The sequence below is a fragment of the Rhamphochromis longiceps genome, linkage group LG9 (assembly GCF_057381845.1).
Source record: "Rhamphochromis longiceps isolate RC_006_pf linkage group LG9, R_longiceps_female_GT1.1, whole genome shotgun sequence".
In the NCBI taxonomy this organism is placed as follows: domain Eukaryota; kingdom Metazoa; phylum Chordata; class Actinopteri; order Cichliformes; family Cichlidae; genus Rhamphochromis; species Rhamphochromis longiceps.
The window spans coordinates 29,082,893-29,094,714 of NC_140565.1; positions in this window are offsets into that span (position 1 = coordinate 29,082,893).

The following is an 11,822-nucleotide window of genomic DNA, read 5'->3' on the forward strand; positions in this document are numbered from 1 at the left end:
TGCAGAGAGTTCCTGAGAGAAGAAAGCTCCTGCAAGATGTGACCATCCCCCCCACCAGTTGAAGAGCCCCCCAGGCGGCTCGATGCACCGGCGGCACCCTGCTCCAGGGCCGGGCCCCCATGCACCCACCCGCCCACAACCCCGGCAACACACCAACCAGGACCCGAGCCCCCGAGGCCCGGCCTGGGCCCCAGCCCAGAGACGGAGCGCCCCCAAAACCTCACGCCCATCCCGGACCCACCCAGGGGCAGCCAGGTTGCCAGGTCAGTAACCCACGTCCGTCAGCACAGACCCTCCCCTAGCCCCGCTGCACGCAGCCGCGAGGAAACAGTCACCTGAGAGCCAACAGAGCCCTCAACCGGACGTGACCGCTACCCCGGGTTGAGCCCCCCAAGGAAGATGCCTCCGGGGAACCCCCCGACGCCCTAAGCCTGTCCCTACCCCCTCACCAATCACAACAGTGAAGGCGGGACCAAACTATGACCCCCCCACCCCCACTAGGTGATGGAGCTGATAAAAGGGGCCCAGAGCAATTGATCTAATGTGGTGGCAGAGGCTGTGTCAAGACTAATGTAATCTAATAGATAATTTCTATATTGGTTAGAATTAAGATTATTTTTATTTTTCCAGTTCATGAGGACTGTTTTCTTGGCTATGCATAGGGCAGTGAAGATCATATGGGCTATATTCTTTTCTGAAGTGACATTATCTAAGCTGCCCAACAAACACACTAAGGGGGAGGTTGGAATGTTACATTTCAGACATTTTGATAAGTCTTCACATATCTCGCGCCAAAACTTTTGCACTGGTGGACAGAACCAAAGAGCGTGGATGTAATTGTCTGGTGTATTGCCTTGACAGTGTGAGCAGTTGTTGGAAGATGTAAAGCCCATCTTGAACATCCGATGACCTGTATAGTGCACTCTATGAAGTATTTTGTATTGTATTAATTGCAGACTGGGATTTTTAATTAATTTAAAAGTTTTTAAGCAAATCTGAGACCAGAAGTTTTGGTCTAGGTTGACTGATAAATCTGCTTCCCACTTTGCAGTAGGAAGGGATATTGATTCATCTAATTTAGAAAGTGTTCTGTATATTTTAGATAATAATTTGGGGGATTTAAGAGTAAGAAAATGTGCCGCACTTAGTGGTGTTTGTAATTCAACTTGACTGAGGTTAAATTTCTTTTTTACTATGGATTTAATTTGTTGATATTCTAAAAACCTTGTCTTGTTGATCCCATATTGTTCAACTAGTCTGTCAAATGGAATAAATTCTGTTCCCTCTAATATATGTTCTAAGTATTTAATTCCTTTACAACTCCATTCTGGGAAATTAATCATATTATTGTTTTGTAATATGTCAGGGTTATTCCAGATAGGTGTACGTTTGCATGGGATTAATGAAGACTCCGTTATTTTTAGAAACTCCCACCATGCTGTTAGAGAAAAGCTGATGTTGATACTTTTAAAGCATTCATGTCTTTTGATGTTTGAGCTAATAAATGGTAGGTCTGAAATCTCTAGATCCTTGCATAGTGCCTGTTCAACATCTAGCCAGGGCTCAACTAAGAAGGTATGTTTTGACCATTCTGAGATGAACTGAAGCCTGTTGGCTAAGAAGTCTTGTTCACTCTGATCCTCAGTTTAGCTGTCCTGAAGTTCAGCAGATCAGCTCAACTTAAATGTGTAAATGTATTGAGGTCCTGTCAGGTGATTGGCCATAGTAGACTTTCAAACATGACAACCTGAAATCATATTTTAACATAATGCAACACCGATAAGTCAGATAAAACCAACAGTAAAAAAATGAACACTACTGTATCCACACTAAGCCAATCAGTGACAGCAACTTATCAGTCTGTTAACTGTTATTTTTTTATTTTTATGTTTCCCGTGAACTCCAGAAAGCCTCATTGTTTGTTGAGTTTTAACTTTTCAGTTGACTAGCAGATTAAATAAGAAGGAAATCACAACCCCAATTGGGGATAAGCACATCTACGTCTTCCAGAAATACTGCTCAGCCCCTCAGGGGACATAAACTCTGCAGCAGTAGATGCGCCAGAGCCTATGAGACCACACATCTCTTCTCCGTTTTCGTAACAAGAAGAAGCAGCTACCTGCCATTCTAATTGCATTTCTCACTTTCGACTAATCGCAGAAGACACAGTGGCCCTCTGGGCAGCCAGCCAGCTGGAGCAGAAGGACACTGTATGTCAAATTTATTCCCTGGCAACATAAAAACACTGCAGTAGCACAGAAAACTCCCCCTTGAAAACAGAATGTGTTAATTCCATCGCAGGTTTATTGTGATTTGGTTTTTCACAGGAGTCCCTTTGTACGCATTTACAAGGTCTGAAAGGAGGAAGGACAAGTAATTGTGAGGTGAAGATTTTGAGCAGTTGAACGTAACACATCAGTCTTGTCATCTTCCTTTTCAGTGTCATATTTTTTAATAGCAAAACCTGAAGTAACACAGTAAGGAATCCAGTGAGTGTATAAGTGAGAGACAGTAATTAAAAATTTTCACTGAGACATGCTAATTCAACGTGTGACCCTGTTCTTGGTTTTGTTGTTGCTTAATAGGCAGTATTAATCTAACCGTTTGGAACTGTGTGTGGTTAGAATAAGAATCATTGAAGAAGCCTTGAAGCAATAGCTCTGACTAAAGCTTTATAAAAACCATAACTATCGGAGAGGACTTTCTCTGTTAACTTCTATGGTGTTTTGTGGAATGTCTGTAGTTTTCAGTTTAAAATTGGATATTCACAGATTTTTAAAGGTTTTTCATGCTAAAAGTAAGTTATGCTTTAAGAAAATAAAGCCATTAATACATTATATCACTACTTTCTACAGTTAATTAAGGGGATGAACAATTGAGTCCAGTCTCATTTATGGTGTGTCAATTCAGACCACAAAGTTTCTCAAGGTGCTTTCTTTTGTATCGAGATTAACCAAATGATGCCCTGACACCGGGGATGGAAAATGATCATTTAAGAAGATAAGATAAGATAAGATAACCTTTATTAGTCCCACACGTGGGAAATTTGTTTTGTCACAGCAGAAGAAAGAGAGGTCTATGTCAGAACCAGGCTAAAGGAGGGACAGACGTCTGCAGCAACTGGCTGAGGTAAGAGAAAAATGAAGACAACAATCGACATGCAGAAATGCTGCAAACATGAATGCATATAAATACATGCGATTGAAAAGAGGAGAGTGGGTGACGTCCTTCACAATTACAACCTATTGTACTATAACTAAGGGATGGTTCAGGCTCCCCAAGAGAGTCGGGATCCACCTGAAAGCTATGCCGACTATTCTACTTTTGAGTGGAGCTCGGTAATTAGTTGGATTTTAAACTTAAAAGGTTTCTATAGGCTCGCCCAGTCCAGTGGCACACATCAGATGCTTGTCCTCTTTGAGTGTAGCCAGTTCCTGTCATGCAGGTCCTTGAGGGAAGCCAGTCTGCTCCCCACGGGGCCTTTCTTGTCTCAGTCTACAACACAGATATCCCAAGATGGTGACAAGCCTTCAGTGATTTTTGTGAGAAGAGGTTTATTATTCAATTCTCCAACTAGTCAGGGCTTTAATTATATTTTCAGGTAAATAAAGACTATATTTTCAATCTAAATACCTGGTGTGCATTAAGTTCATGAATATTCATGTTAAAGAATTGAGATTACATTAAGAACCACAGTTAAGCACTTGTACGTTTTGCCTTTATTGTGTAAAATGCTCTGAGACAATTGTAAAATTGAATCATTTTTGGGATAATATGGTATTGCAAGTTGGTAAAATATAAGCAGGTGTGGAGAAGCATTTTTATGCCACTTGAGTGGACATTGCATAACATAATATTTGCTATGAGCAGCCTTTGCCTTTAAAATTGCTCCAGTTTTCTGTTTTCAACCTACATAAAGGCAGGTAGGTGGTGGAAAACTTGCCACAGCTGTTCTGTGGATTTAGGTTGTTTCAATTCCTTGTGTCTCTTCATGTAATCCAGACTGACTCAATGATGTTGAGATCAGGGCTCTGTGGGGACCATGCCATCTGTTGCAGGACTCCTTGTTCTTTTTACCACTGAATGTAGTTCTGACTCTAGCTGGCTGTTTAAGGTTTCTGTTTTATGCTGCAAAGTGAATTTGAGAAAACTCTTCTGTCTTCTTGGTGTTACTAGATAGATATAAAACATTTGAAGCAGCTACATTTTCACTTATGACTATAAGAGAGATAATTGTGTTAATGTTTTAATGTAAGATGACAATGATCAAAGTGGATTTTATGCTATGCAGTTGCTAGAGTTGTATCTAAATCTTCTTTGAGAGACCATAGGATTAAAAAAAAAGTTTCATTACTGTGGTCAGCAATCGATAATCAACTAAATGATTCAATTCAGTAAAGCCATTATCTTTCATGCCGGATTAGCCCAAAGATGACTTTTTTCTTTTAAAGGGAATTTGAAGTCCCTAGGCTTTGGTATTAAAAAAAATAAAAATGGCCATCTGAATCAATGTTTCTGACATCTGTGTCCATCGGGCACTTCATGGCGCTATATGTATTAATGGAGTTTGTTTGCCTCACAGCGCTTTTCATTTTCCAGCTGTGATTGTCACACACTGGCGTTGCTGCCTGTTTGCGATGTGCTGATAGGACAGATCTGAGACAGATATCTCCCCCAACCGCATGCCTGAGAGACTGATCCACACAGCAGCTCGGAAGGGCTCGCCCTGCAACCTCATAAATGCTGGTCTTGCACAGGCATCATGGGTGGAGTTATCTCTCCACTGTAAATATGCCCCAATGTGCCCGATCTCTACATTCAACAGATAGTGCATATACATTGGTTGCAAGTGAACCCAGCGCTTTAGGGTTTAATTATTTTTTTGTCTGTTCTGGGTCTATCTCTGTAGAAATTATGTTTCCAAGCAAAATAATGGATTGCATTTATATAGTGCTTTTCGGGGCCCTCAAAGCGCTGTACAATTCCACTATTCATTCACTTTCACATTCACACACTGGTGGAGGCAGCTACAGTTGTAGCCACAGCTGCCCTGGGATATATCGCGCTGCACTGACATATCGCGCCATCGGCCCCTCTGGCCATCACCAGTAGGCAGTAGGTGAAGTGTCTTGCCCAAGGACACAACGACCGAGACTGTCTGAGCCACGATCGCCCCAAACACTGTTATCACATTACAGTGTGCAGATTGCTAACCTTATAAATGATACAAAAGGCTACAGTAAATTAATTGGACGGATGGACAATGGAGGCAAGCTGTGTGTATGGTTTTTCGTTTTTCTTTTTTCAATAATTAATCTTGTAGGAAATATCTAAGCAAGTATTCTTAGGCTGCTCATTATTCTCCTAATCAAAAGTCATGACAATCAGTTAAGAAGTGGTTCACCCTTAGCTAGTCTCGTCATTTAACAGTCAACCTATCATGAGTAAATTTTTCAAATTATGGCGATCATTAGTCCTCACAACCACCCACAAGCTTTAATCTTGTGGGTGGTTTTTAAATCTATTGTGCATGCGGGTCCTCTGGCCCCTAATGATCTTCATGCTAGCACCTGTTTGATGTCAGTGTTTTCAGCAATGTAGGGATGTTCTATGCAAATCATTCCTAAGCTAATTAAATGGGGAAAAAAAACATATTCCTAAGCAAACACTCAAAAAAGTTAACTCCACAGTAGCCACTGTGTCTTCCTTACCAGTGACTGTTAGTTTTTACTGCTGTCTGCATATGAAAACATTTGTGTATCTGCGTTATTTTGATGTATGTGAAGAACGCTTAATGCGTTGGGAGTAAAAGGAGACTTGTGATAATTACATGTGGTTTATTAACCACATGTCCGCCTTTTTTTCCGTCACAGTTTTTAAGACTTCACATGAATCTGGAGTAGTTGAATAGACTATGATTTGAATAGATAGAGTTAACAGTTTAAGGTTAAAAAGAGGCATCTGATACTATTAATCACGTCCCCAGTAATCGACTCTAATTTAAATAATGTTGAAAGTTGTGCCACTTTGCGTCGAGCATGATAGTGGGCACACACAACATCAGATTGGTTTGCCGTGAGTTGGCAGTGATAGCAGCAGAAGACTTTCCTTGCAGGTGAGTATTTGTATGACCCCCCCACGTCCCTTTCCAGCTTGTTTACACAGAGAAAGAAAGGGGAGAGAGTTGCTGTTGTGTACATGGTAGACCTCACATTGAACTGGTTTTGCAGAAGAATAAATATGAATAATTATTTTAACAAGCTACTATTTCTAGTGTCAACTAGCAGAATGGAATTGTGCAGTATTATAGTGTTCTTCACAAGACATATTTTGTTCTTGCTGAGGTTTCCAGACAGCCAAAACATCATCTTAACATAATCTGACTTTGAAACAGAGGAACTGCTTACTCCTGCATTGCAAGACTGCTTTGTAACCCATCTGAAATGGGTGTAGGTGGGGTTTGGATTTGCTTTGATGTTGCTGAATACCTTGGTGTGAAAATTGGCAACACTTTTATAATTAACTTAGATTCAACCTCAACTACATTTCACAGGAGTAGAATTCAGTGTACAAACATGCAAAAACATTATGTCCTTGTTGATGTAGCTATAAAACATTTACTTTTTTAGCAATATATACTATAATTCATCACTGGATAGTTTTTTTATGTATAAATTGTCTGCGCTATTAAAAACCCTACTCGCTTTCATGGATTATCACATTTGCATTTCCTTGATTTAAGATGATGTCCTTGTGCAGAGTATGTAATATAAATGAGGAGAAACCTGCTCACTTGCTTGGTGAAGGGCTCTTCAGCATGACTCAGTGAAATAGATGGCCACTTGGATCACTGGAGTAAACACAAGTCTTGATAAAGTTCATCTACAAATATTTTCTAAAAGCCTTTGACCAGAAAATAGCCCCTTTTCTTTCTAGCCCTTGCTTTTCACAATTTTCACAACATGGTTGTTTATATGAATATTTGAATGGTATTTCTTTCAATTACTATATGGATAATTATTTAATTAGTTCAAGCTATTAGTTATACTACAGGTATTATCCTTTTCAGAGTGGCAGCAGGGACAATAGGTTCTGTTTTCACATGGCTAAGCTGTCACAATTCCTACAGTTCAAAAAAACAGTGCGCAGTAATATGTGCACTTCTTGTTCTAAGGTCAGTTTATTGTTTATGCTCGCACAAGGTTATTGTAATCTAATGTGAGTGCTGTTTTCACCCATACATTTCAGAAAAATACAACAAAAATCTTTGCTCAAGTCGTAGCACTATAGATATACACGCCATCATACCTTTCTTTCTTCCTTCCTTCCTTCCCTCAGGAAGGTTCCTGGTATTTTGGTCCTTCCTCGTGTTAACTGTAGTATGTCTGTTTTTAAACACACACATGCGAAGTGAAGGAAACCAGTCTCCAGGTGACATTAGTCACTTGTCTGTATAACTGACTTCTTCACACAACAAAAACATAAAAACAAAACAATAGTGTTATATGGGTAGATAACTTTACTGGACATTGGTATATTATAAAATGCCTATTTAAACATGTGTGTTGTATTCATATAAATACTGTTTTTGTCTTACTAACAGAATTTAAAATTGAAGGAGGAAAAATATTAGTAATAACAAAACATTAGTAATATACGGTGTGCTATATAACTGTAAATGCTAAAGCTTAGATGTATAGATGACTAAAATTTCCTGACTCAACAGGGATAAAATATTTGCTTGTCAGTGCAGGTCAAGAATCCACAGTTTGTCCATTATTCCTGCTGATAGTGCCCACTGTCCTATTGCTGGTAAACAGTACTGTCTGAATAAAGGCCCAGGTTCTTGCTTGGCTGCTTATGAAGACTTCCATCTAGGTTTTCAGCTCATACAATAATAAAGAATTTGCTTTTTCCGCTCTAAACACCGGCATCGGCGTTGGCCAGATATCCCAGCATCAAGCAGTTTTTCCAGGTAGTAGTTTCTTAAAATATAAATAAATCAAAGATTGATGTTGACTCATGTAATAACTTGTTAATGACTCCCAAGCATTAGTGGTTTAGAGGGTTAAGATCCTGACTGGCTTTGAAGCAGATGTGACTCCATCACAAGACTGGAAATTTTCATTCTCTATGCTTCACTGAACAGTGGACTTTTTACCTTTCATGAATATTTAATAGGGAAAAATGGATTGTGATCTTTTGTGACTGTCAAATTAGTAAAGTATCAAAGCATTTTGGGTCCTCTTCTACCTGCATAAGGTTGAACTGTTCAGTCTGTCTATAAAATCTTACCACAGCAGACAAAGATATAGTAGTAATGATGAAAGTGTGCACCAGTTCTATAAGTAAAAGGAGATCCTTAGGTCCCTTTGATTTGAAGGACAAGGACCAGGTTCTCTAAATTAAAAGAATGACACTGACATTCATGACATGATTTTATAGTGGGCCCTAAGCTCTGTCAGAAAGCTTCTGAGTGCACATAAGCACTGTGGCTGAACTCATTCAGTGTGACTGATCCAGTGTAGGCACTGACAGAAGACTGCTGCGGGTGTTGTGCTGCCGACAGGCTGCTGCTTTCACATCAGCATTGTGCCATCAAAGAATCCTGGATTCTTGTTTGAGGAATCCATCTCTGCTCATAGAACTAAGGGTACAGTAAACAATAAACAGGCAGTGATATAATGCAGGGAATAAAACAGAACAACGCCAGCCCGAGTATAACAAATATTCAGTATACTATATTTGTTTTGTGTTTTTAAAAAAAACTTGCATTGAATCAGAATGTCTTAGAGCAGGGATTTTAAATGTATTTTATATAGTAGGCCACATACAGCCTATTTTGATCTTAAGTTGGATGGACTAGTGAAACTACATGATAAATGTGTAAAATTACTGAAAAAGTTCTGGGACTGCAATGCATGTAGTGTCCTGTAATTATAAAATATCTAAAAAATGTCAGCAGGACGGTGGCATGGTGGTTAGCACTGCTGCCTCACAGCAAGAAGTTCCTGAGTACCCCGGCTTCCTCCCCCAGTACAAAGACATGCAATTAGTCGGGTTAGGTTAATTGGTGATTCTAAGTTGCCGATAGGTGTGAATGTGAGTTTTTGTCTGTTTTTATGTGTTAGCCCTGCGACAGACTGACGACCTGTCCAGGGTGTACCCTGCCTCTGGCCCTAAGACAGCTGGGATAGGCTCCAGCCTCCTCGCGACCCTGAAAGGGATATGTGGAAGAGAATGGATGGATTAATAAAACATGTCCTTTAAAATAAACAAAAAAAGGTAGATGGAAAAACAGGAACCTCTCTAACAGTTAAATATATTACTTAATTAATCTTGTGTTGTATGAATGTCAATTGGGCGGGGTCTTTAAACATAGAAAAAGTTGTAACATTAGCCCCTGGACCTTTGACTTGGCACCCCTGTTTTAGAGGGTTTTCATGTTTTTTTTTCTTTTCTTTTCTGTAAGCCATTGATTTAAAAAGAAAGCATAATAGTACTTTTGAAATTACAATCGCTTATACAACAATTATATGAGTGGCTTAGCATGAAATTAGATCCTGCTCGAGCCCTAAAACTGTATTATTGAATTTCATCTGCGTACGCGGCGATGTCTCTCACAAGGCCCTGATGCCAGTGGATGGCCAGATGTGATAGGAATGTAACTGATATGGAGTGAGACTGCACATATAGATTAACAAATTAAATCAAGTTAATCAAATAATGTAAAATCAAGCCGAGGCTGTTAAGCTATATGCTTTGATGTCGATTGGTGTTGGACGGAGCCCCAATTTCAATGTTGTCCTCACCTTTAACTCTGTTTCTCTGCCAATACCTCGCTCACGCTTATATTCGGTTTATTTTCATCAATATGCTGGGTCATACTCCTCTCCCTCCTTCTGCCATCTGCTGTTACATCCCAGCTTCAAACCGCAAGAGCAGAGCGGTCACTTAATTGTTGTGAGGTGGGAGGGGTAAGTACCTTGGACTGGTGGGATGGGCTCGGGCTGTGGGGGGGTGTTAATGGGTGCAGATTGATGCATGATGAGTGTCTATATTATGCTAATGAACTACAACAGTCCCTTTCATATGTTGCACTGAATGAATTGTGGTTACTGCTAATGGCTAAATTTTGCATAGGGTAATGGGAAAATCGGAAAAGTGTTATCCCAGTGCAGCAAACAAACCCCGTGGATCAAGCTGTGAGTTCACAAGAAGTGGCAGTTATTTATTGTGCTGACGCAAGATTTTATTTCTTAGGAGCTGCATGCCTCGTGACAATATATTTTATGGTCCAATGCACACATTACCATTTTATTATAGGAAATCATTTTCAAAACTAGAAAGTGCATTTTCTGAAGAAACTGCAGTGTGAATGCTTGAATCTGAATGTATGCACTGAAATGAATTAATTGCTGAATTTTGAGTTAAAAATATTGAATGAGATTAAAAAAAAAACAAAAAAAAAAAACGAATTTAACCTGAAAACAAAGGTGCTGAACTGCTAAAAGCTGAAGGTTACACAGAAGAAGGAGTTGGAAAAAAACTGAAAATGTTTTAAATGTAAATTAGAAAACCCTAAGAAATGAGAAAAGAACATTTAGAGTCAGAAAACATCTGAATGAATATTAAAAGGTCATATTCTTTGAATCACTGAATGACTCAAATGTGATCCCTCCACTTTGATCCACACAGTTTAAAAAGTTTAAATGCCTGAGCTTTGAAAGATACGGTGTTGGAAAGAGAACAATAATGGCGACAATTTGAGGGTAAAATGATGGCTGTAACACTGTGGACACAGCAGCAGTTGAAAGAGAAGTGCTTAAGATGAATCTTGGTACAGTGGCAGGCAGAGCTCGTTAAGCAGGCAGGTGTGAGCCTGGTTGCTATAGTGACCGCACCCAATGGCTCCATACACACGTACACAGACATGCGCCTCACTTTTGCTGCTTAAAATGAACAGAAAAGTCAGGCCGAAACAAATCGTTCCCAAATGAAAAGTAAAAGTCGTATTGACAAAATTCTTTCACCGTGAGTGACAGCAATGTCTAGTCTACTGAATTCTCAGTTTTCATGCCTGTGGAGTTTATTATATGGACGTGGTGACAGTGGAAAGACACCATGCTCTTCTGATTTTCAAACGAACCTTCTGAGCCATTTTAACATTAGAGTCTATGGAAGAGTTGGAGGGAGGAGGCTGTGCATTGGTGACATTTACGAAAGAACCATAACACCTAGGACAATAGTAAACACATTGGATGAAAGAGGACAGCGATGGCTACGTTTTGAGGGTAAAATCATACCTGTAGAGCAAACGCTGCGGACACAGCAGCAGTTTTAAAAAAGATTTTAAGATTATTTTTTTTGCTCCTCTCACTCTAGCAGTTGAGCTGTCTCACTCTAGCCCCAACATTCCGTCCCATACACACCCATTATAAACTCTGAAACGGGTGAAAAAACATCATGAAACTTAAACTGGAACTGAAGAAAAAGTATAATAGATATTGAAAAGATAAATACAAGTTGAATAGTTGAATGTCTTGTCTTCGTTTTAAAGTTTGAATGGTGGCTCTATGTCAATGTATGTGGAAGTAGTAAGAGTTTAAAAATGAGTAAGTTGAATGAGAATTTGAAGGGTCTCCCCATTGAAATACATGGGAAATTTTTGTTGAATAAAGTTGAATAAAATTAAAAATATAAATGTTAAAAATGAGAAAAATAGAAGCAGTCATGTCCAAAATAATAGGAATCTAATGGTATTTGAATGGTTTTTCTAAGTTGAACGGTTTTGAAGGAGTAGGCTTTCAAAAAACGTACGG